Source organism: Camelus dromedarius, chromosome 15 (genome assembly GCF_036321535.1).
Source record: "Camelus dromedarius isolate mCamDro1 chromosome 15, mCamDro1.pat, whole genome shotgun sequence".
Lineage (NCBI taxonomy): Eukaryota > Metazoa > Chordata > Mammalia > Artiodactyla > Camelidae > Camelus > Camelus dromedarius.
Genome location: NC_087450.1, coordinates 48,986,684 through 49,013,721, shown reverse-complemented (window position 1 = coordinate 49,013,721; position 27,038 = coordinate 48,986,684). Strand labels below are relative to the sequence as shown.

The window sequence follows — 27,038 nt, the reverse complement described above, 5'->3', positions numbered from 1 at the left end:
CAGTTGTCTATACGTCTATTTTACTGTCTCTCCATTCTGTCCCTTCCTTCTCTCTTAAACCAGTTCCACCAAGACCTCCTTCCCATAACTCTCCTGTAAGTTTTGACTTATGAGTAGCATTTGAATTCTTCTTCTGAAATGCTTTCAATTCATTTCTCAGATACCAAACTCTTCTGATTTTCCTCCTAAATTACTGCCTCACCCTTTTCAGTCTCCTTTGCTGAAGGAGACTGATAATCTCTTAAACTCTTTGTATTGGAGTGCCACAGGACTCAATCCTTATTTTTGTTGTTGTTTATCCTTCTTTCTCCTCCCTTTCATGTTTACACGTAGTTCCTCTGTTGGAGATCTCATCAATTGTTTGGCTTTAAAGACCCTGTAACCTGACAGTCTCAGGATCCTATCTACAGCTCAGACTTACCTCTTGAACAGCAGACCCCGTTTCCAACTGCCTACTCTACGTGGTGGTTGAATAACCGTTTCAAGTTTAATGCATCAAAAACTGAACTTTTGTTATTTTCCCTCAAACCTGGCTTTTAAGAGAAGGAGACCCCAGGACATCTGATTTTGAAGGCCAGCGGGGCTTGGCTCTGGGGGCCTCATGGGACTGGGGGAAACAGAGACTCCATTCACTTGAGAAGCTTACATGGAAACTCATGTGCACCAGGTCCAAGGGCAGAGACAGTGATTTCATAGGATCCTGGGCCAGGCCTGCCTGCTGGATTTGGAGGGTCTCCTGGGGACATGGGGGATGGCTGTGGCTCACTCACGGGACGTAAAAGCTGGTGGCGGACATTCCAGGAGCGTTAATCTACATGAGCTTTCCTGGAGGCTGACATCTTGATTGGATCATTAGCACCAAGACCTAGCTCCACGCAACAGCCTGTAGGGAAGCCTCAGGCCAAACAAAGTACAGGGTGGGAACACAGCCCCACCCATCAGTGGACTTTCGGAGCCACAAACGCCTCTACCCACCAGAGGTCCAGGACCAAGCTTCACCCAGCAGTGGGCAGGCACTGGCTCCTCCTGCCAGGAAACCTGCATACGCCTCTAGTTCAGCCTCATCCAAGGTCTTTTCTCGACCTTTTATGACATCTCAATCATTCCAGTGGGTGAGAACAAAATTCTCCTTTATTTTCCCTCTTCTCTTTTAATCCACATTTAAACCATTTGCAAGTTCACTTGGCTCTCCCTTCAAAATATGTACACAATCTTACAACTTCTAATAACCTCCAATGTGACCACCTGTTCTATGTTGTTATCATCATTTAAAATAATCCAATGGCTTTATAATTGGTGTCACTGCTTCTGCTCTTGCCCTTTTATAACTTATTTACAATGGCGTAAAATAGTCAGGATGATTCTGTGAAAACAAATCCAATCAAGAAATTCTGCTGAAAGTCCCGGTGGATGAACATCTCACACAGGCTAAAATCTAGAGCTCTTTCAATGGCCTCCAAGGTTTTACACCATTAGACTCATGATGCCTCTCTGATTACGTTCCCTACTTTGTCCCACTTGATCACTTCACAACCATGGCTTCCTTGCTGTCATTCAAACGTGCCAGGCACAACCCACAACCCAGCTTTTGCATTTGCTGTTCTCTCTGCACGGAACCCTCCTCCCTATAAATACATACTGCACACTCTCTCAAATAGTCTGTTCCCAGTGAAGACTCCTTTCACGTGTATTAAAATTTTCACTCCAAAACCCGAATTTCCACATCACCCTTCCTGCTTTATTTGTCCCCACAGAGCTATTCCTGTGTAACATGCTATATAATTTGCTTATTTATTTTATCCTTTGTCCAACTCCCCAGGCTAGACTATAACCCCGTGAGGGCAGGGTTTTCTCTCAACTAATTTATACCCCACAGCTGGAAGAGTATCTGAAACGTAGAAAGTGTCCAATAAATATTTGTGAAGTGAGTAAGTGAGATAACTAAATACAAAACCCTCTGATTGAAATGCCCAAGTTCCCACCCCAGTCCACACACATGGGCCTATTGTACAAACTGTTTAAAAAAAAAAAAGTCACTGATAAGCAGGAACATTTAGTAGTTTCAAGAGGGGGAAAATAGTGTGTCAAAGGCCAACAGATTGACACAGGTCTGACTTAACAACACAGCTGATTCTAGCAGCTAAAGGAATAATATTGTCAAAGTGCTAAGGGAAAAACTGTCAAATTTAAATTTTTTAATCAGCTAAACCACCATTTGAAAGCATGAAGTGGAAATAAAGACACTGCAGACATAAAAACTCAACAGTTCTAATCATGATTGTGCCATTTTCTTATTGCGTGACCCTTCCCAAGTTACTTAGCATCCTAGCTGTTGTTATCTCTTAATAAGTGGATAATTATTTTGTTGTTCTCCAGGGCTTATTGCAAGATTTCAGTGAGGTTTATATGCAGAGCTTTAGCATATTCTCAGAATTTCAGCCATGTTTTTGATGGTTTATGTTATTATTTTATTGTTAGAAAACATGGAAGTCTTTCTACGTCACTTTAACAGTTTGTAATCCTAATCTGAATATTCATCTTGGCTAGTAAAATGAAATTATAATGTCAATTTCACTTATAAATCTAGATGAAATGGGATAGATAAAATATTACCAAATCAAATACACCAGTGTGTCATTACCAGCAAGGGTGTATCTCAGGAGTGTAATGTATGAATGGATTAACATCAGGAAATCTACTAATGTAATTCAGTATATTAAAAGATTAAAGGTGAATAACTATATGATTGTCTTGGCAGAGTGCTGAAAGAAACTCAACATTCCTACTTGATAAAACTGTCTGTATACTAAGAAAAGAAAACTTTCTTACCTGAAAAGAGCTTCCACCAGTTGCATACACTCCGAAGTTAGAACACCTAAATTCTGGACTCCATTATCTATTAATTATGTGCTGTAGGCAAGTTACTAATTTACTCTGGACCTCTGTTTTCCTCATATAAAAAGTGGGTTATGCTAAGGGTACAGTGTCATTAGTTTGTTATAAAGATTAAATGAGAAAATTAGTAAGTATTCCCTAAATTATAGCTTAAGGTGCATTTAATTGTAAAACATGATTTCCACTTCATTAGTGATGAAGGTAAGATGTTCAGTGTCAATTTTCTTTTAAATGTATTATTGATGGTCCTTGCAAATACATTAACATTAAGAAAATAAATGGGAGGGGAAATGTTAAAAAAGAATATTCAAAATGGTCACTAATCAAAGACAACATAAATATTACATAAAAATTCTGAAGAATCAACCAACAAACTATTAAAACTAATGCAACAATTGAATTAAGTATCTGAATATGAAATTAACATTAAACATTCGCACAGTTAAACTGGTAATAATTCTAGAAGTGTAATTTTAAAAACCCATCTACTAATGCTACAAAAAGCCATTTACTTCCTAGAAACACATTAACAAGAAGTGTACTAGATCTCTGTCAAAAGTGACATAGACATTTATAAAGACCTAAATTAAGATTCCCTGGGAGAAAGACCCCAAACTGCAGATTTGTCAATTTCTTTCACATTCATTAATACATACCGATACATTTTTAAAATATTTTTTTCATGCTGATTCTACCATTGATAAAGAAGGAAAAATGCACAATAGTAAAGAAGTTTAAAGCCAAGAATAATGAGGTGAAACTTGACCCAATTCAAACTGTATGGTAAATAGAATAGCCCTATGTACAAAATGAAATGGAGAATCAAAAAAATCAAGTTCAGACTGAATAAAATTTCACTTCCTTAACTTTTGAGAAAAAGATAAATAATTTAATATGTGTTTGAGAGAACTGGTCATCTCTATGAAAAAAACTAAGCCCCATCTTTATGTATCCGCTCCTATACCACTATTTCCTATACTCTCTCTCCCACATGGTAGCAGAGCATCCTTTTAAAATGCAAATCCGGCCATAGATTTAGATTTCCTGCTCACAACCCTCTAATGGCTTCTCACCACACCTAGAATAAAATAATGAAATCATACTTATATTCTGTAAGCCCCTAATGTTATAGTATCCTGATTACTTTTCTAGACTACTTTTTATCTCTACCACTCTGCCTCTCCCTCATGCTGGTCCAGTTCCCCTTGCCTCCTAACTACCCCTCTGCCTGGAATGTTCTTCCACCAGACGTGCACTGCATCTTGGTTTTGGAGTCATCAACGAAAACACAGCTCAGCCAAGCACTGAAGGGAACAACACTTTACTTACATGGCAAGATCAGCTTCAGTAGGGGGTATCAGTCCTCCATGGCCAGCAGGTCCCTCCCGGCAGCTGAAATGGGGCCATCGGCCTCCAAACATCTCTTGTGTCCCAGAATGAAGGATTCCATCCTCTCTCTGCAAGAGACAGAGATAGTAGCAAGGTTGGCCAGGTGCTCTATGACACACACACTTTAGCTGAACAAAGGAGTGGATATTGAGTCTGAAACAGGGAAAGATGTTGCTACACAAGGTGATCAGCCCAGTGCCAGCTGTGAGGGATCCTAATGTCTTAGTAGGAGAGAGTTTCAGGCCCCAGGCTTGTTCTTATGCAGCTCAGTAGGGGCCAAAAGACTTAATGCGAGAGACTGCACTTCCCAACACAAGTGTATGTATTTTTTGTATGATTTATTACAAAACAACTAAAGAACAAAAGGAAGATAATGTCTAAGGCACAATACAACCATGAGACATTGGAGCAAACTAGCAAGTGTTACCTTGTTTTAGAACCTATTCTAAGGTCTAGGAGCCATAGGGACTTCTTCATAAGATGGAACACTCCTTCATCAATCTTCTGAATTAAGTATCTTCACTCCCAGTTTACAATTGGAGAAGCTAAGTTTTAGGGAGTTTCAGTAACTTCTAACTTTTGGTTGCAAAAATTTCACTTGAGGGCAGAAACATTTGCACTACTCAGAGAAAGTGCTGGTACTCTGCTGAGGAGGGGCAGGGAGAGGAAAGGGACAATGCCACATGGATATAAGAGGAGAGCTGAGCCAGGGACTGCCTTGGTTGTCCAAGAGTCATCACAAGCTAAGGTCCTGATAAACATTTTCCAGGAGCTCCCCACAGATAGTTCAGACCAACATTTTCTCATAAATTCAGAGTATGACCTGGAAATGCATTTCACTGGACTGTCTAAGAGTACCCTCACTGCCCCCTAAAACTCCAGTCAAACAGGTCAAGCGAGCCATGGAATTAAATTTCCCACAAATAGTGAACAATTTATTTCTTTTTATTCCCTATGATCCAATGTAATAGTGGCTTAGAGGTTATTGCCATTTGCAGAGACTTAAGACAGTTACTATATGTAAGTGCTTCTTAGAAAAAAGAGAATATCTCAGAATTAAATTTTACTCCTTAAAAGATGAGAGATTTCATTCCTTGCGTCTCCAAAAGCAAATAAGCATAACTGGAAATAATTTTACAGATTAACTTCTCCTTAACTATTATTTTTTTTTTAAAAAAATCAATAAAAGGGGAATCTTCCTTTCGAGAGGTTTTCTAACCACAGGTCATAAAGAATTTAGTGTGTTTTTCTTTAGGATAAGAGATTTTTGACAATAACCTGCCTACTGAAGGAATTTAGAAAAGGAAAGGCTGAGTAACAAATTAAAGGCAAAAATTTAGTTTAGGCAAAATGCTGCTGATAAGAGTCAGACTGCCATATTTGTGCAACAAATATTTATTGATTTTCTGCATCCATAGTGTCCACACTGTGCTAAGTTTCCATGTTAAATACTGAACAAATTAGAAATAAAACAGACTGGCTCCTCCTTTAATTGAACTTAGAGGTGATAGAGGATTTTTTTCAAGATAAATTACGATTTTCAAGAAAACTGCACACTAATCTCAGTTAAAACCATGGATCCAATAATTCCAATTAAAATATCAACCATAATAATCACTATAACAAAACAATACACATTATAACCAATTAGGGCTTAATCTAAAAATGCAAGAATGGTTGATGATGAGAAACTATTAATAATACTCTTTTCAGTAAGGCAAAGAAGAAAAAAAATCTGACCGTATCTCTAGTATGATGGATTTAAATAAAATTATGCATCTTTCTGATAAAAGCTATACAAACTAAGAATTGAAGAAGCTACCTTAATAATAAAAAAACTATTTACATTATACTAACAAATAATGCCATATCTAATAGTTAAATATTAAAGAAATTCCACTGAGCTCAGAAGCAAAACTTATATACTAGTTTTCACCATGTGCTTTAGTATTTCTCTGGAAGTCTAGCCATCACAATATGATAAAATTAACTTTTTCTATCAGCTGGAAAAAAGAAACTAATGTACAAATATGTATGGATTAGATTGTTTATATAAGAATATAAATGATTACAAAATAAATATCCAAAAATAATTATATTCATATGTACCAGAAATAATTGCTTAGAGAAACATAATGTGAAAATATAAATTAAAAATAAAAAAATCTATAAATATTTACCAATTCCCACTATTGAAATATATTTTTGTGTTTTCAAATATTTTAAAATTTCAAACAGTAATGTAATAAACATATTTGAACTTGTCTAAAAGTGCACATGTTCTCATTCTATCAAAGTTAGTTTTACTGTATATGTAGCTCTTTTGAATAGCACATGTCTGGATTTATTTTATTTTTCCAATCTCTTAGATCTTGATAAAATGGATGAGGTTAATAATCATATTTTATTGTGATTATTAGTATATCAGGGCTATCTACATCATCTTACTTTATGTCTTACTTTTACTGTTTATTACTGTTTTTATTGTCTGTCCTTTATTAGATTGGCCAAGTGGTTAGTTTTGTGTTTCCTCTACCTGTTGGAAAGATGTACCTAATGTATCTTTTGTTTTAGAAGACACGTAAATATGTGACATACTCAAAACAGTGAAAAGTTTACCCACCTCCCCAACCTCCTTTGTTTAACAGAACATTAGAATTACTTAAGAAAAATATTCCCCAACTCTTACCTTCCCTTTTATATTTAACATTTCAGTTCTACCAGTTTCTATACTTTCCAACTTTGTCAGTTCTATGATTTACAGTCAATGCTCGTTTAGATTGACCCACATTTGCTATTTCTTTCATCTTTCTTTTGGTGTCAGTAGCCTTCCTGCTGAAGTGTATCCTTAGTAGTTCTTACAGTGAAAATCTACCAGAAGAAAATTTCCTCAGTCTTTGCTAGAAAATATCCTTATTTCACCTTCATTTTTACATAGTTCATTATGCTTTGAAACGCTGAGTGATCAGTTACTTTCCCTCTGTACTATGGGGATATATTTCTTCTGTCTTGGTTTGACATTGTGGGTGGGATATTTGTTGTAGGCCCATTTGGTATTGCCATATAAAAACATAATTTATCTCTTCTTTCAGGAAACATAACTATTTTTGTCTTTAATGTTACAAGATTTCACTACAATTCAACCAAGTGTGGATGTTTATATTTACCTTGTTTAAGACTTAGAGAGTTCAGTCACTTTGAAAATCCAGACTTTATCAATGTGGGAAATTTCTCAGTGTACATTATCCCTCCCTTATACTTTCTCTCTTTTCACTTTGGACATCTGGACTTTATTTTGTTCTCTATATCTCTTAAAACATAATTTCTGTGTCTTAACCAGTTTGTGTTTTCCCACATGATTTCCTACCCTCTGTCTTCCAATTAATATATTCACTCTTCAACTATATCCAATCAATTTATCCACTCATCCAAAAAGGGTTTATTATTTTTTATTTTAATAAATTTGTGTTTTGTTTTTCAGACAAGGTGTTTCCTTTCCAACAGTATCTCTTCTTATATCATACTGTAAAGTTCTTATAGCATTTATTATTTTCTTTGTCTATCTGACCATTATAAAATCTACTTATATCAAATTCTCTTCTAAATTAGTTTATTATCACCAGTTCTCTTCTATTTGGTGTGCTTGCTGACTCTCAATCTTTTATTTCATATGTGATTCATAATTTTTAAAATATAAGTTCAGTCTCATCAGGGGCAGTTTTCAGTTAGAGCTTTATTTTTTTCCAGATTGTAAGAATATCTTTTCAGAAATACTTGCTTTTAAAGGATCTTTTCCCTGGACTAGCAGGAGGTATCAACTGTGGAGTATGAATTCATACTTCATAGAAGGGAAAATCCCTGACATTATGATTCTTTTCAAGTCATCGTTTCTGTTCATACCCTCAGACAAGCTGCAAGTTTTTGTGCTGCTTTTCTGGATTGTGAAGTTTGCATAGATTTCATTTTATGAATGGATCAGGCTTTACGAATCCAGGTTTTATGCAGTGTCTCATTTCCAAACCCCAGCACAATCTCTTCCTCTTACAGAGGGTAGTAGAGCCCTAGGCTCTAGTCAGTAAAGTTCATGAGCCACCCCCAAACTTCAGTTTCCATTCAGTGCTCCAACTTTCAGTTTCCTTTTTATTTGGAGACTTTTTTCCTTGTTTAGATCTTGTGCTCAGTTATATAATTTTATTTGCAGTTGTTACATTTTAAGTGGCATTTCAGTGTATTAGAAATGGGAAAGAAGATTTCCTAGGTCAGCTCAGTACAGCTATTTAATGGAAACCAACTTTGCATTTACATGAAACATTCTAATTGTCAATTTAGTTTCAGTCTTCTATGCAGAATGATTTCCTTGAGGGAAAGAACTATATTCTGTTCATCTGTGTTTCTATTTGTTGAACAAATGAACTCATCACCTATGACCTCATCTTTCTCTTGCCATTTTGTGATATTTCTAAATTCTGCTGGCTACTGACAAAGTTTTTGCAACATTTGGTTGCTACAGCATAAACATATGAAGCCACAGTGACCTTTAGTGTTTGGTGGGGTTTAATGAAGCTTTGTCTGAATGATGCTTTGAAATCCAGATGCAGAAAGCAGGCTTTCCCAGGCTCCATTATTGGGAGGAAATGAAAACAGAAGCATAATTACAATGTATGCCTTTAGTAAAGCCGCCACCTGGGATTAGAGGTAGGCTTCGTTTTATTGAAAATGTTAAATAGTTGCTTCAAAAGTTCAATGAATCAATTAACATTTCTTTGTATTTAAGCCTGCATTTTGGGGGAAGGAAATTTGAAAGCCTTTGTACCAATTCTATTCTTAAAACAAAATTGAGCAATATGATTTGTTAAATATTTTCAGCAAGTCTCAATCCAATTGAATGATAATGTTTCAATTTGTCAACTCTATTAGACATTTCTATCTTTATGTCTACCAATAGTAACTCCTCTGAAGGTTTAAACACATAGGCAATGTCACCTTTTATCTAGATTTTAGTTTCCATTATTTTTGTGGCTATAGTTTTATGGGAAAAAATACATGTATATGCTAGATTGTGATTGTATCTACATATCTATTTAGATGTTAAATAGCAATGTGCCTTTTACAAGAAGATGGTGGAATGAGTACCATTTCCAAGAAACAACTCTCTTTTTCTTATAACAATTAAATCAGAACTCCTAATCCTTTTCTTAATCTATGCCCCTTATAATGCTTTCTCAGTTCTTTGCATGTTCCTATCCGCCAAACAAATTTCATAGAACTTTCTTTTCTACATCCTGTTTTAAGAAAGCAAGCATATTGAAAGTGATGTTTCAAACTATGTCTCCACACCTCAGACTACTTCTTTACAGAATCAACAGCTTTTAAAATAAATATGGCCTGCCTTATACTAGACCAGGACCTACCATAAATAAAATTTCACACTTTCTATATATTAGTAAAATTTCTTTCAATAAGAACAGATAAAACTCCAGATCTCAACAGGATGTTCTAAATTTCTACTCTAACCAGATAAGAGCTAATGTGTATCAGGGATTGGCAGACAATGACCAGTAAGACAAATCCAGCCCATGGCCTGTTTTTTTTTTTTTGTTTTGTTTTAATAAAATTTTATTTAAATGCAGATACATCTATTTGTTTCTGTAATAACTATGGCTACTTCCTGGCTATATCAGCAAACTTGAGAAGTTGCAAATGTTGCAGCAGAAAGTATATGGCCCACACAGATACAAATATTTACGATCTAGCTCTTTATAGAAAAGTTTGCAGACTCTTGCTTTAAATCACTTAGGGCTGCATTGAGGTAAAATTTCTTAAACTAATTAACGCATAACGGGCTTTGCAACTGGTGTAGCTTTATAATTCTAGAGCCAAATATTAGCAAACTACTTGAACAGGTAAGGTGATAGTATTTTTGTTCAAAATAGTTTCTGTATCTTCCTGGGAGGAGAATTATATTTTCTGGCTCCTTTAACATCAGGCCTGGCCATATAACTTCTTTGCCCAATGAACTGTGAATTGAATAATGTGTTTCACCTCCAGGAAGAAGCTTTAAAATCCAATGCATGACTTGCCATGCACTTTTTTCCATCTGGAAGGAGACTGGTGATGTGTTAGAGGTTGTTCTGACAGCCTGAACCCTTAGTAAAGGTAACACAGAATAGAACTGCAGCCAATCCACAGTAAATATCATCATGCGTGAGGAATAAACCTTTTTTTATTTGAAAGCCATTGCAACTTTGGGGTTGCTTCTCACTGCACAATAACTAAACTTAAGCTGACTAATAAAAGTTTCCTGAAGAAAGATGTTTTAATTGGCTCCTTGAGAGTTCAGAAGCTAGAGTGAAGATCAAATAAGCAAAGTAAGCAACAAATAAATGAATGGACTTTTTTTTTTAAAGTCTGAACCTGTATAAAAATAAAACTTTCTATTTTCAGTGAACCAACAGCATATCTAGTAAACAGTATTAAGATCAATTACACAGAGACTACAACTGAAAAAAAAAAAACATAATGGAGACTGAAATACAAACAAGAATCCTTCAGCTTCAAGAGTACAAAGTTGATGATAAACCTAATTTTGTCACATTTCTATCACACACAGGCAATAAAGAAATAGACATTTAATTCTGTCATTTGACTAGCAGGTAGGTGTCTGTTTTATTCCCCACTAATTCATGTACTTGCATCTAAAAGAAAATTAAACTAATTTGAGAGCTATTATATTTTTTTTAAAAAAGGAATATCGTTGAACCAATTGTCATAACTAACTTCAAAACTTTAAAAGTGAAAAACACAAATGGTCAAAAAAAACCTATGAAAAGTTTATACGTGATAGATATGTTAGTAAATGAGAAGATACTGCTTTCCTCCAAAGGATACAATAAAATCTCAGTATCTAATGTTGGGGAATATTTAGAAAAACATGTATTTTTCTCTCCATACATTGCTGTTGAGATTATAAAATGGTAAAATCTTTCTGGGAGGTCACTTTGTGATATGTATCAAAAATCATAATAATCATAACATTTGATCCAACAATTCTGCAACTATGAATTTATCCTAAGGAAATAATTAGGCACATGTGAAAATATTAATTTACAACAGTAGTCATCTGATCACAGTTGAGAAGAAAAAATTGAAACTAGCATATATTTCCTAAAATATGGAACTGGTTAAATAATCATGCCAAATATTTCTATGGAAATCTATTAAGCAATTAAAAATTAGGTAATGGAAAAATAATTACATGAAAATAAGATCATAGTAGATTATCAAGCAGAACTAACCAATAAACAACAGGATAAAAATCAGTATACATAGTATGAGTACATATTAGCATAGGGAACATTCTAGAATATATGCACAAAATTGTGACTAATGATTAAGTGTCAATTGTTAGATTAAGGATGATATTTAATGCCTTTTTCTTGTATTTGTTTTCTAATTAGTGCATAATATGTACAGATTGCTTCAGGTAAAGAAAATTTAAATTAATAAATCATTAAGCAAAGTACTTGAGCACAGCAAAATATATATAACATAATATGTATTTATATATAATAAACTTAATATATTATCTCTCTAAATCTATATATACATACATATATATATATACACATACATACACAAATATCTCCTAAAAGATTTCCAGAGATTATAGACTAAATATGATACTTAAATTTGTGATAAGAAAGTCATCAAAACACATATGGATAGGAAAATATATCTAGTATATCAAATTAGAATATATTTAGATATTTTAAAGGTGAACAGCTAACTATAGAAATCATCACTAACCTGATAAGAGTTTTATATAGAAATACATGCCACAATTTTTATATAATTCAAATTGCTAATTTTTAATTTTTCAATGATAATTGAAGTCATTGAGGAAGTATTGAGATAGTATTGAAATATTTACTTTTATAATTTAAAATGAATTTAATACCTTTAGAAGCACTTATGTAGTTAAAATCAAATTAAAAAATGCTCAGAAAAATCCATAAACTATAGCTGATAAATCGATTAAACTTTTTTTAGACATAGGACAGAACTAGGTAACTTAGAAAAGACAAAATGCAACAAATAGAAAAATACTCAACTCAGAAAAGCAACACATATTTAAATAACTTTACAGTTTTACTAAAGCAGCAACACATATGATGAAAATCAATGAGGGACCACTTGTGAAAAGTGAACATGGCGTTCATGGCTACATGGATATACCTTCACCTAGAGAATACACTATAACAATTTAAAAATACTTTGTTTTCCTATATGAAAATAAAACTTAGGCATCAGAAAATATTGAAAATTATGATGAAATTTAAGAAAATAATGAAATTCACCTGTAATCACACCGCTGATGGGTAGTCATCACACTTAATCTGTTAATGCTATTAAGTTTTTGCTTCCATCTCTCCATTTCTCTTATTTTTGCCTTCTCACTCTCTCTCACTGCCTTTGTTCTTTTTCTCTTACGTGGCCTTTTTTTATACTGCATTATATTATGGGCATTAACCCATGTTGTTATGTGATCTTCAAAAACTATGACTTTTACTGTCAACATATTTCATCACGCAGAAGAATTATAACATTTAACTCTCCCAACAGTATTCAATTATGTTATTATACCCAAATTTTGGGAATTACAAACAACTGGCCAAATTTTTGAATGTAACTTCATTCCCATCTATATGTCCTGACAATACATTTTTGAAACTGAAAATACTGTGTCAAATGGTCTAATACATATTAATTCAGCTATAGAGATACACACAAAGATAAGTGTACATATATAAGATCTATCGGTAGAAAACATAACAAGATAAAGACTCCTTTCATTCCCATACCCTGTCCCTTGTTTCTATGTTATCCAATCACGTTCTTCAGAGATAATTATTTTAGATGGGTTCTTATGTATTACCTTATCAGAACTTCTCCAAACACACGCATGCATGTGCGCATGCACACACACACACACACACAATGATTTCATGCTGATGACATGTTTTCACATCAGAAAAACGAGTCTATTTTGTTCTTTTCATGACTTACGGTTATACAAATTATGGCTGCAGGATTATCATGTTTAAGGCAACCCATCCCCACTGCTGAATAGTAAGTTTTTCATTTCCCCTACCCCATCCTCGCAAGGTTTTCCCCTGTGAAAGTGTATATTTGAATGCGATGGCTGAGACAAAGAATACGCATAGCTGATAATACTTGCCATATGTTTTCCATTAAGATTGCCCAAATGGGAAACTGAAGACCCCGTTCAGAGTTGTACCAGGACTGTCAGGACTCAGCTGGGATTTATCACAGCCACATAGGAAGGGCACACAGAGTGTTAGGGCAAAGCAGGCAGGCAGTGTCTGGAGGAGTCCACGTGCAGGCCACCTTGTGCTCTCGCCATCTCAGGAGGGGCCACTCAGAATACACTCTTTCTCCAGCAATGAAAAGGCAGTAATATATGCGTGATCTCTCCCCAGGTTAAGGCCCATGAGAGATGCAGTGCCCAAGGTTTTCATTGTAAGCTGTTCACATAGGCACCTTCTATCTGGCGTGTACCAAAATTCCAGAAGGAAAGCAAACGTTCAGCATAAACCACATTGTTGTATGAAAAGTCTAGGAGCCGTGAGTCACGTTTTCTAGTTAGAAAAACATGGAAACCCTGTGAGATCCAAGTTCCCAGCTGTCTCCTTTGCAAGCAGAGCTTTCTACGAACATCAGTCTCAGGGCTGCTTTCCGTACAGAAACAGGCCGGCAGTAATGTGATATGTCCTGTTTCCTTGTACCTTGTCAGACAAGTGCTCTTTTCAGACTTTTTTTCAGAAGCAGGGAAAGGGAGGGACGGGCTGATAGGTAAAAATGAATGTTTCATTTAATTTCATTTTCATTTCTTTAATCATGACTGAAGTTGTGTGTGTTTTTATCTACTTGTTCGTCACTTGTACTTTGAAATGTTTTGTCAATACATTCACTAGACTACTTTATATGAAGAAAATTAGCCCTTTCTGTCATAAATTACAAACATTCTTTTATCTATTATTGGTTTTTTTTTAACCTCAGCTTTGATATTTCTGAACACTCTAATATTTATTTATTTTCATATAATGAAACATTTTTATCCTTCTTGTGTAATTTCTGGGCTATATATTATGTTAAATAATGCACTTACATTTTCTTCTAGGACTTTTATAGTTTCTTTCTTTCCATTTAAGTATTTAGTATATATATCTTAAATAAATTTTTTATGGTGATCTGTGTTTATTTTCTTTTTAGGTTTTTAAAATGTTAATCTAGGTATCATTATAGGATGAATTCAATTAACATTGTTATTCACGTACCTGAAATAGAAACTTTAACATATATTAAATTACTCTGGACTGTACAGGGGCCCTCATTTCTGTCCCCATGATTTGAGTGTTCCTGGTCTAGCACCAACAACACGATACTTCATCTAGAAGAATTATGTGAGGCTAGTCAAGACAAGCTTGGAAAAGATGTGAAATGGGAAGGGGGAGTGGGGAGACTAATGTTGCCAAACTATGCCAAAACATGGTTTCTCTTCTATGTCTGAGAGTCTATTTCTGGTTTGTAAATAAGTTCATTTGTATCATATTTTAGATTCCACATATAAGTGATATAATATGGCATGTGTCTTCTCTTTCTGACTTACTTCACTTAGTATGATAATCTCTAAGTCAATCCATGTGCTGCAAATGGCATTATTTCATTCTTTTTTATGGCTGAGTAGTATTCTATTGTAAATATATACTACATCTTCTTTATCCATTCATCTGTTGATGGACATTTAGGTTGCTTCCATGTCTTGGCTACTGTAAATAGTGCTGCTATGAACATTGGGGTGCATGTATCTTTTCAAATTAGAGTTTTTGCCAGATATATGCCCAGGAGTGGGATTGTTGGATCACATGATAATTCTATTTTTAGTTTTTCAAAGAACCTCCAGACTGTTCTCCATAGTGATTGCATCGACTTATATTCCCACCAACAGTGTAGGAAAGTTCCCTTTTCTTCACACCCTCTCCAGCATTTATTATTTGCAGACTTTTTAATGATGGCCATTCTGACTAGCGTGAGGTGATACCACATTGTAGTTTTGATTTGCATTTCTCTGATTATTAGTGATATCGAGCATCTTTTCATGTGCTTGTTGGGCATCTGTATGTCTTCTTCGGAGAAATGTTTATTTTGGTCTTCTGCCCATTTTCTGATGTTTTTGAGGGGTGGGATATAAAGCTGTGTGACCTGTTTGTGTATTTTGGAAACTAATCCCTTGTCGGTCACATCATTTGCAAATGTTTTCTCCCATTCTGTAGTTTGCCCTTTCATCTTGTTTATGGTTTCCTTTGCTGTGCAAAAGCTTTTAAGTTTAATGAGGTCCTGTTTGTTTAATTTGGCTTTTATTTCTATTACTCTAGGAGATGGATCCAAAAAAGTACATTACCACAATTTACATCAAAGAGTGTTCTGCCTGTGTCTTCCTCTAGGAGTTTTAGAGCATCCAGTCCTACATGTAGGTCTTCAATCCATTTTTACAATACATTTAAAACTTGTTATACACATTTATTTTTCCAGATGAACTTTTGATATCATGTCATTATATTAGAAATAAACTGCTGGTACTTTGAATGGATCACACTTAGTTTATTAATATATTTTTAATAAATATTTTTACTTTCTTGATCTCCACTATTTCTGGCTATTTTAATTCTTTTATACTCTCAGAAGAATTTTTAATTTTTCTTTTCTATAAGAACATATTTACTTTTGATAAATTTATCCCTAGGAGGTTTACTTCTTTTTATTTTTACTGCAGAGGGAGGATATTTTTTTCCCTTTGTTACACTGTGTAATTAGATTTTATCATACAGTGTACATTGGTAAGTTATTGATTCTTTTAGATTGAATTTTTGTTTTCACTTGTTTTGCTGTATTAACTTATTGTTTCTAAACTTTCTAGCTAATTTTCTTGGGGTTTCCTTATAAATAACCATACAAAATGCAATATACAAATATGACAATTTTGTCTCTTTAGCAGCATTTATATATCATACATCGTTTATTTCTAATTACATTTTTTTGTGTTACCAGAACAAATTTAAATAATACTGGTAGTAATGAGTCTTTTGTCTTCTTCTTGGCTCAGTGGGATTGCTTACATTGGTTTTTCATGAAATGGGATGAAAGAGGTGTTTTTATGGGGCGATAAAAGGTAGAGAAGGGGGCCAGAAGAGGGGGTGCAGGGAGCTGAGGAAGTATATACATTGATTTGTGTTTTGCTAATAATTTTCATAAGGAATGAATGTTGAATTTTTACAAAGCATTTTACTCTAAAATGAAACTTTCTTGAGGACAAATGTCATTACTTACAGAGGCATCCATCGCCACCTTATCTGAAGTGACACCACCAAATACTTCTTATCACATCTTTCTGTACAGTTACTCCAGAGCAAATGTTAAAAATTTCTAAATGATTGGTAAATTTATTTATTTGGCTGCTGTCTGTTTATCCCTAGTGAGTGTTAGCTTTCCAAAGACCTCTTGTATTATCTAGTTCATATCTATAGTTTTTAGGAATTAGAACAGTAATTCACACAAAGTAGATGCTCAAGTGATATTTACTGAATGAAGAAGCCATATATTTAAAATTCACTCAAAGGTTTAATTATTAGTATTTATTTGGAATTTGAATTGATATTTATAAATGAATTGCCCTATAGTTCTTTAGTACATGCTTACCTGCTTTCAGAGTTATTCTGGTTTCATATTTTTTTTAAAACTTTATTTTGTGGACCTTCTTTTCCCTTAAGTAAAATCCTGGGCATAGGTTATCTTGTTGATGTAGAATTTGTAGGGTTAAATGATTTTTTCCAACAATGTATGTGCCATTAAACATTCTCATGGTTGAAAAAAGAAAAAGAACTTTAAAAATGACATTATATATATGTATATATACACATACTACATCTATATATTGTCAATGTTATAAATTGTTTGGAAAGTATAAAAATTATATATCATTTAAATATTTAATTTAATTTACCTGGAAAAATGTCTGTGCCCTTCAATTTTGAGCAGAAATGGCTCTTTGACAACCTTATAAAAATTTCATATGGTTATCAGACTGTTTAGGTTTTCTATGTGTTCCTTATTTTCTATGTATTCTTTATTAACATGTGTTTTTTCTAGAAATTCATATTTGATCTAAATTTTTCAAAATGATTTGTGTAAGAATGTGTAAATGTATATAATTTACTATATCTATTACTATTTGTCTTTTCTAAGTATTTCTGAATATTATTTGTAATTTCCTGATTTTTGTTCTGTATTTGTCTAGCTAAACGTAAAATGTCTTAAAATATATTTTAAAAATTTACTTGTAATGGTTTTCTCCTACTTTTGTTTGTTTCTATTTTGATTGTTAATATCTATTTTTGCCTTCCTAAGTGGCTAGCACTTAACAACTTATACAGAACTACACTTATACATTTTTTAACTCATTGATATTTTAATTTTTGCTAAATATACACTACCAAGCATTTAAAAAGTTTTTTCATTTTTGTTTTCTTTTGTGCCCAGTTGTTTAGAGGTTGAAATGGCAAGTTTATTTTTTATTATATTTATATCTTCCTATATGATTATTATCAAGAATTTTAGGAATTTACACAAAGGAAATACTTAATTTTCTTGATTCCAAACTAATAATAATTATAGGACATGCCATCAAATTAATACAGTTCATTAATAAAGTTTAACAACCATATTAAAGATGCCCATAGATTTTAAAACATACCCTGATTTTAGAGTAGTTAAGGTACTAAAAATATTTATTTTAGGATTTAGGGTTTAGTCATATGGTGAAGACGCAGAGACATTCAAAAATATATTTAAGGCAGAGTTATTTAAAGTAGTAAACTGATATTTAAATAAATGCTTAAAACTAGATAAACAACTAAGTGAGGTATATACTGAGTCTAAATCTTATCCAGCAGTATAAAATAATTATGAACATATAATACAAGAAGAATATGAAGTAACACTAAATGAACAAGAAGAATAAAAAATTATACCTGTACTACAGATAAAAGTCTCCAAAAGCTTGCTTGCATATGGATAAACACTGGGAGGATATACAGGGGAAAAAAAAAATTAAAGAACAGTTTAAATGTTCCCAGTAATGAGCTTAGAGGATATTCTACATTTTTTCCCATAATCCCCCAACCAAATTTTGTTCTAAGGGTATTTATGCAATAAATGAAAACAGAAGCAAAGGTAGCAAATTCAGAGATGTAAAGAAAGCAAAGGAGGCCAGCCTTGCCTGATCTCCCTCCTTATTCCCCAGAAGGCTGAGAGGAGGAAAGAAAAGACTTGGTGCACATGGGTTTTTCTCATCTTCCTACTTGGGACGTCCAGAGTCAAGAGCTGCCCCAGGTAGATCTGAGCTGGGCGGTGTGTGCATGTGACTGAGAGCGTGATTCAATCGCGCATCCCCCTCTTACTCATGGTGGATGCGTTCCAAGCCCCCACTGGACGCCAGCAGCCCTGGAGAGGACCAGACCCTGTATCTCCTATGGTTTTTCCTGTGCTACCGGGCAGGTGGCAAAGAGAGCATGGATACTCTGGACAAAAGGATGAGTCACACCCTGGCCAGGAAGGTGAAGATTTCATCACTCTACTCAGTACAGCGCACAATTTAAAATTTACAAATTGTTTATTTCTGGAATTTTCCATTTAATATTTTCAGACCACAGTTGGCTTGTGTGTAACTGAAAATGTGAATAGGGAAACCCCAGATAAGCAAAGACTACTGGAGTCAGATCAAAACTATTCACTTGAAAGTGTCCCATTTGCTAATAAAATAACATCAATCTACTCATTCAGTTATCATTTCCATTTATAAAAATTTCCCTAAGCCGAAGACTGAAGACAAATGTCAAGAAGTTCTTAAGAATGGCCATAATTATCTTACTCAGGAAACAACTATTTCCCACACTCAGCTTTCCCCCAAACTAGGGACATCACTACCTCGTTTCTCCTCTCCCTTTCTTTCTTGGTTTTATATTGCTCTGATTTGCATTCCCAATACATTTCACATTGTTGAGGAAAAGACCCCTGTCTCACTCACTTTCTTATATCTGCTACATGCTTTGTGAAAGTCTGGTATAAAGTAGAAACCCCAATTTCTTTCCTGCATTGAATCAAAATGTGGCCATCTTTTAACTGGCATTGTTATTTTTGAAGCAGTCTCTGATTTTCTCCCCTAATAACATATTTGAAGGTGGAGTTTGGACCAAGTATTTCATGGAAAATCATCTATAGAACTTCTGCTGGTACTATTATTATCTTTTTTTTTTTTTTTTTTATTCTCCAGTGATACTGGGAGCAGAATGCCTCAACAATGCTTGCTTCTCGCCCAGTACCCCGATGTGCCCACTCCTCCCTTCCTGGCATATTTCCTGGCCTGCTGGTAGTTTTGTTTTACATTCTCCTTGTTGAAGAATATATCACTCTCCCACTGGCATCCTCATTGTCAAAATCTATTTCCTTCACGTCCCCCATCTTATTTTCCCTAAAAAATTAATGGCATGTAAAATCCAACCTGTACTCTTCAGATTAATCTCACCCCATACACATTTGATTTCTGACATTAATTTGTTAAAAAACCAAGCATAATACAAAAAGAAAATCTATTTGGGGGAGATCTGGATTGTTATTTCTGTGGTTATTTGCTACTTTTTAAATGTGATTATGTACACTAAACATATGAGTTTTTACTTTGTCTAGATGTAATTTGCAAAAAGCTAAAACTATAAACAGTATGCAAACATAAAGTGAGTACAAGATTGTTTAGCTTATTAAAGATGACACCATCAGGATGCTTAAGCTCTTTCAAAAATTATTGGAGATAGGGAGATATTTACAGAGGCTTAAAGGGAAAAGCAGTTCAGGTGCAAAACTAATGTCCATAAAGGACAATTAAAACTGTAACCTTTGTCAAAAACCGTTTGCAATTAGCACCCAAAATTCATTGCCACTGCAACGGACCTGGAATTATTTACATTGCTATCAATTTTCTGCAGGGTAACATGTATCCTTGCAAAGTTGCAAACTGTCCTAAAAAATAGTAAAGAGCAAGTCACACAGGGAAAACACCCAAGAGAGCTGGGTAACCTCTTGTCCCCGGCAGGACATGTAAAAGACTTTCAGTCATCCTTTCCATGTTTTGGTGAATTTTTCTTAACAACCTGAATGTCTGAAATCATCTTTATCAATTCCTTACCTATAAAATGACGTAATTGTAAACATGGCCGCATTTGGTACAAAAAGAGCAGAGTCTTTATCCCTGCCTAGATCGGAAGGATCTGGACATTCAGGGGTTCTTAGTCTCTATTTCAGCCAATGCAGACCGACACAGACTATTCCAAGTGGGTATCCTTCCTCCAGGAAACACCTAGCGGATGGCCTACTACGCGCCGGGTGCTGTGTGTTACACAGAAGAAAATAAAATTCTTCCTCTTTGGCGCCGAGATCGTAGTTGAGCAGACAGACGTACACCCAATTACACTAGACCCTGACAAGTCTTTGCAGGATGTTGTGGGCCCCCAGGGGAGCAGTTCCTCACGTCAGGGCTTCTAAGTCAAACCAGACTGAATTTTACCACTGAAACCACATTGTTTATTGACTGCACAAAGTATCCATAATAAACTTTTATACTTCATTTCTAAGCTTGAAATCTCTTAAAAATGCATGACACAATTCTCTGACTCCTGAACCTGAGGAGATAAGAATAACTTAATCTGATTAGATGACTCTGGGTCATTATGCTAAATGCACAATACCATCCTGGACTGTCACTCACTAATGACCCAGAAACTAGTGAGTCATAAAGGACACGTTTCTTCCTATAATAAATAAACCCAGCCTGCTATGGTTTTAAATCACTGTATCTGCTTTGTATGACTTTATGTCTCCTGCAGCACTATCTGATGTCACTTTGATAAGTACAGTGAAAGTATTTGTCATAGTTATTCTGTGTTTCGTATAAAAATGATGTAAATATGTGATCATCGGACTGTTATCTTTCACATCATGATAAATTATATCGGAGCTCCCAGGCGAAGGATAAATTATTTACTTTAGTCCTCCGATTTGAAAAGCGGTAGAAATGAACAATAACGCTGGGGTGGTAACCTAATAAAGAGCTCAAAAAAGTGTCCAAAGAATCTCCTACAGGAGAAGGTTTTGAGTATTAGGAAGCAGAGAAGTGATATTCTAGTTTGTAAGGGATAATTTAATAGTTCATCTTGCTCCGTATTACTTTGGAAAAGCTTTCAACACCTCACTGTGTTCAATTATACTCCTGATTGCTCAGATGGAGAAAATTCAGGAAAGTTGCAAGACACTTAACTGTAAATTGCCCTCTCGTTACCCTTGTGTCCTAAAAGGGCAGGCTCTTGGATCCCTTGTAGGCATCTGTGAAATTTAGTTATTATTTTAGTCTCCAGTATGAATGGCTAGTGGCCTCTGCCAGAATTTTAAGGGCCTGTATGAATTAAGGAAGAGAGCTTCTGAGCTGCAAAGACCCTCCCTTCACTCCAGGTACTACTTAAATTAGCAGGGGCAATGCTAGGCTACCTCAGGCTGGTGGGTGCCTTAGTCCATGAATTGATTGTGTCTAAGCTCATTTTTGCTTTGTTCTTCCCCTCAAAAACTGTACCCTAGAAAGCCAAGATTCCATGTTCCTTACAGATGGCCAATAGGCACATGAAAAGATGCTCAACATCACTAATTATTAGAGAAATGCAAATCAAAACTACAGTGAGGTATCACCTTACACTGGTCAGAATGGCCATCATCAAAAAGTCTATAAATAATAAATGCTGGAGAAGGTGTGGAGAAAAAGGAATCCTCCTATACTGTTGGTGGGAGTATAAATTGGTGCAGCCACTATGGAGGATGCTATGAAGTTACCTTCAAAAAACTAAAAAAAATAGGGTTGCCATATGATCCAGAAAACCTACTTCTGGGCATGTATCTGGAGAAAATTCTAATTTAAAAGTTCACTCCAAAGTTCATAGCAGCACTATGTACAATAGCCAAGACATGAAGGAACCTAAATGTCCATCAACAGGTGAATAGATAAAGTAGATGTGGTACATGTATACTGTTGAATATTAGTCAGCCATAAAAAAGAATGAAACAACACCATTTGCAGCAACATGTTGATGGACCTAGAGATTATCATAATAAGTGAAGTAAGTCAGAAAGAGGAAGACAAATATCATATGATATCACTTACATGTGGAATCTAAAATATGATACAAATAAACTTACTTATAAAACAGAAAGAGACTCACAAACATAGAAAACAAGCCAATGGTTACCAAAGAGGAAAGGGTATGGGGGAGGGATAAATTAGAAGTTTGAAATTAGTAAATAAAAACTACCATATATAAAATAGATAAAAGATAAGGTCCCACCGAATAGCAGAGGGAACTATATTCAATGTCCTGTAATAAATCATAATGAAAAAGAATATGTCCCTCTCTGCATATAACTGAATCTCTTTGCTGTATGTCAGAAACTAACACAACATTGTAAATCAACTATGCTTCAATAAAAATTTTTTTAACTAAAGAGAAAAGGTTCCATGTTCTTCAGAGAGAAGTGGTTTTCTGGAGAAATATACATACACACCCCTTCTGACTTCCATGATCAGAAGAAGCCATTTAGGGAAAAAAATCACAATGATGCCATTAAAAGTCACATAGCTCAGTCTGTGAGATGAATATAAGATTTAGGTCCACAATCAGAATTTCTTCCTGCCAGGAAGAACATACACTAAAGATATTTGTGTTTGCTTTCTTTCCCAGAAAGATAGAGACTCAAGGGCAAGAAAAAAATCTAGGCCTTTGAGTCATTCAATCCATCATTGTTTGTTGTCAAACATGTAGGTGTAAGGAAAGAGTTCTTTACTGAATTTATAAACCAGCAAGGAAGATCAATGTTGGGCAAGGTTGGCTGGTACAATTGGTGCTTTGCAGATGAAGTGCCAGGATCTATGGGCCTGTAGACCAGGAACACAGCACAGCCTTGCAGACAGGAAACATTTCTTACCAGAAATGGTGCATAAGCTGAGGCATGTACACGAGTCAGTGGGTGGATTCGGAGGGTTGTGGGGACAGAGGTCTCTCCAGGCAGACTGAAGAGCACGTGGGAAACCATAAATGAAATGGCAGTTTCAGAGACTCAGAGAAAATGCATATGGACAGAAGCCAAGAATGCAAGAGGCAGAGAGCAGTTGGGAAGTTGGAGGCTGCCCAGGCCTGAGGAAAGATTTAATCCCAGGGGCTATGGGAAATCACTTAAAAATCTTAAAAATGAAAAATGTAAGTAAATCAAATGGTGAAAGTTATGATTTCATTGGATTTTAAAAAGATTATGCTCCCTGAGAATGGGGAATAGACTAGAAGGGTCAGAAGAGGACACCTTAGCAGGTGGCTTGCCTCATCACTTTCTTAACACAGTGAGTGGAATGTATTTAAAACAGCTTTGGACCACAGCCCAGGGAAGCTGCCCTCCTGGAAACAAGACCTCAAGAGAAAAAAAGAGCTCAAGGTAGAACCCCGACTTGCGTGCTCACCTGACTTCCAACACGCCGGGCACACCAAGAAAAATGTGAGATTGGTAGCAAGTAGAGAGGCACGTCTAGTAAGAACCACCCACTGTTCCCCATTTTCTCTTGGTTCTCCACCCATGGTAGATCAGGGCCTGAATATGAGCCACAGCAACTGACAATGGTTGACATAAAGCAAACACAGGGATCCCCAGATATGCCCCACTTCCTGCCAGAGCCAAGAGAACATTTCCAGGGAGTCCCAGAACTAAATGTGTCTGTGTGTGTGTGTGTGCATGAGCGAGGTCCTCCCAGGGACTAGGATAACCCAGGATAAGTCAGAGGAAGGGTCCTACAGCTAAACTCCTTTGATCCAGGCAGCTCAGAGTGCAGAGCTCTCCATCAAGGCTGGGGTCAGCCAGAGAATCATCTCTGACAGCCTTCCTGGGGCCATATGTTCCTTCTGAAACCCAGGGCTGAGAATCCAAGTCTCTCCTCAGTGCTTCTTGAAGTGGCAGGTGCCCAGGGCGAGCCATGGAAGTGGCAGCTGACATCTGTATGTCACGCCTTGGCTGCCTGTCACATAGAAATAGTTTTAAAAAAAAAACACCGAATAGTTTCTATGGGTCAGCATTTTGTCTACTGAGGAGCACACAGTTGACACCGAACAATTATTTAATTGAATCAAATACTTCGAAGTCATCGTTTTGGCCCTATTAGATATTTAGGAAATTGTGGGCAGTAAATTCAAATATTCTAAACAAAGGACTTCTATATTAGTCACTCCCCCAACAAACGCTTGGACACAAAATCAACATAGGGAAGCATTCACAGGTGTTTTTTTCTGTTTCTCTTAAGCAGGAGTCTGTGGTGATTCAAGGTCCTTCTTTCCCCCTTCTTTTCCTTTTTTCTTGAGCACACATCTTTTTTAATTTCCATCCCTACAGATTACAAAATCTTACCAAGAATTAGGTCACTATATGCTTCACCCAACGGGAAACTCCGAAAATGTCGACGAGAAAATTAGTTCACCTTCAGGAAGTAATTTTAACTTGACTCTGAAATAAAAAACTCAGGACTTTATAGTGACAAAAAAAGGGAGAGCTTCCTCTCCTCTCAATTTCTTCTTTCCCTTCCCAAGTTTCAGGCGAGTCTCCTGCCACTGACTCTGCTCCTTTAGTTCTGGAAGATACTGCATGGAAATGGCAGGAGTCAGCATGGCTCTTACTGACATCTTCCCACACGACGCCCTGGCGATTTATGTCAATCATTATTTCCTCTCTATCTCTATCCACCAGGAGACTGAATGGGTACACAGTAGGCACTCAATCAATATTCGCTGAATAAATAATTGAGCAGCACATTATAACATCAATACATACTAATTGCAGACATTTGGGGAAATGTGTGTCTGTACATGTGTGTGTAATGTTACTGCCCTGAGTTAACCACTGTTAACATTTCAGGGAGCATGTTTGGATGATTCCCTATGAAACTTTTGAAGCCCCCAAAGAGAGAGAATGATAAAATCCGGGAAAAGTTCAGCAAGGCAGTCCAGAGGGCCAGGGAAAGGCAATGAACTGTGATTTGAAAGAGAAGCTAAGATGATACACCAGGGATGAAACTTTTCAAATAAGCTCAAGCAGGCAACGGAATCATTCACTCCAGAACATTTCACTGAGGTGCCTTCAGGAACAAAGTTCAAAGGAAGAGCAGATTGTCTATAACTCCATGAGAAAAAAGCTATAGCTCCGGAAGTTTCTGTTTATGCCAGATAATACGGAGAACTTGACCCCTCTCACCCTGTAATCTATGAATCTCTATTATTTCCCTTGCTATGTCCCAGACTCAGATTTAATTGTATTTTGACTGGCAGTGAGAGTTGTCCACACTCCAATATTTACAGAAAACATCAATTTCCATAAGCCGAGATACTTATGAATTACATTAGGATTATTCGTGTGATATATGGCAAATGTATTGCTGACCTAGTTAGAATTCTTCCAAAAGTGCTTTGTTAGTGCATTTGAGAAGTTTAATATGCAGGGTGGCCTGTTTAGAACAGGTTCCACTTAATTCATCACGGCCAGCTGCAGTGACAGGTACTTTAAGCTTTGGGCCAAGAACAAGCTTATCCAGTTCCAAGTATTCATATCCACTCCTCCTTGGACCTGCAGCAGTGGCCACAGCCCTGGGGTTGTATAGATTCCTTGCCTTGCTCTGACCTCTCTGCTCGCCATATGGCCGTTTCTTGTTCCTGGTTATCACAGATCTATTCTAAACTTTCTTGTAGAATCCGTGTTCCTTTTCTTTGTTAATCAGAATCCCCTCCATTTTCCAATGAAGGAATTTCCAAAATTATAGCTTCTCAGACTACCAGGGCTCTGACTAACCAAAAAATAAGTCTCAAAGTAACACAGGAATTACATGAAAAAAGATACGTACCAGGACATGAACGTCCTCAGCCACAGCATCAAAGCTCAAAAACATTAAAAAAGAAAAGTGGGAGAAAATATCTGCCAGGAATTCATTCAACAAATATTCATTTAATGCCTACGATGTGCCAGACACTTGGGTCAGGGATGAAGCACAGACAGTAAGAAAAAGAGATGGAACCCTTGCTCTGATGAATCTTACCCTCTACAGGTGCACAGAGATATTAATCAAGGTATCCCAAGGTAAACAAAAAATGGCAGAAATACCAAATACAACAGCTGAGATGTGTCACACTATGAAAGCATTTGATTGGGGGACATGGTGTAGCCAGAGGGTCTCGGAACATTTCCCCAAGAAAACAATGACTGAGCTAAGGGCATGTATTACAGCTGTCGGGGATGAAGGAAATACCGTGTTTGAGAAACATAACGATGGCCAGTATGTTTGAGCCCGAGAAGGGTGAGTGAGTGCTGTGGAAGATTGGTTTGGAGGGGTAAGGAGGGACCCCGGAATGCAGAGGCTTTTAGGACATGTTTAACTGCAAGCAACTGTAGTTGTTGGCTTGATTTAAATAGGATCTAAAACCACAGATTTGGCCCCATAATTCACCCACCATTGTGCCTTCTCACACTGTTTTCTTGCTCATTAATACTTCTTTTACATT

The 27,038-nt window shown here is 35.8% G+C and overlaps 1 long non-coding RNA gene across 2 annotated transcripts in view; it reads right to left on the bottom strand.

The window, feature by feature from the left end:
* Positions 1-27,038, bottom strand: part of LOC116157426 (uncharacterized) — a 641,699-nt gene that overhangs the window by 347,407 nt on the left and 267,254 nt on the right. Inside the window, exon 6 of one of the 2 annotated variants that reach the window (XR_010384041.1) lies at positions 4,225-4,352. This is a non-coding gene — a long non-coding RNA (uncharacterized LOC116157426). Of the gene's footprint in view, positions 1-3,783; positions 4,353-27,038 lie in introns of those variants that run through there. The other variant, XR_004141466.2, reaches the window with a different exon arrangement.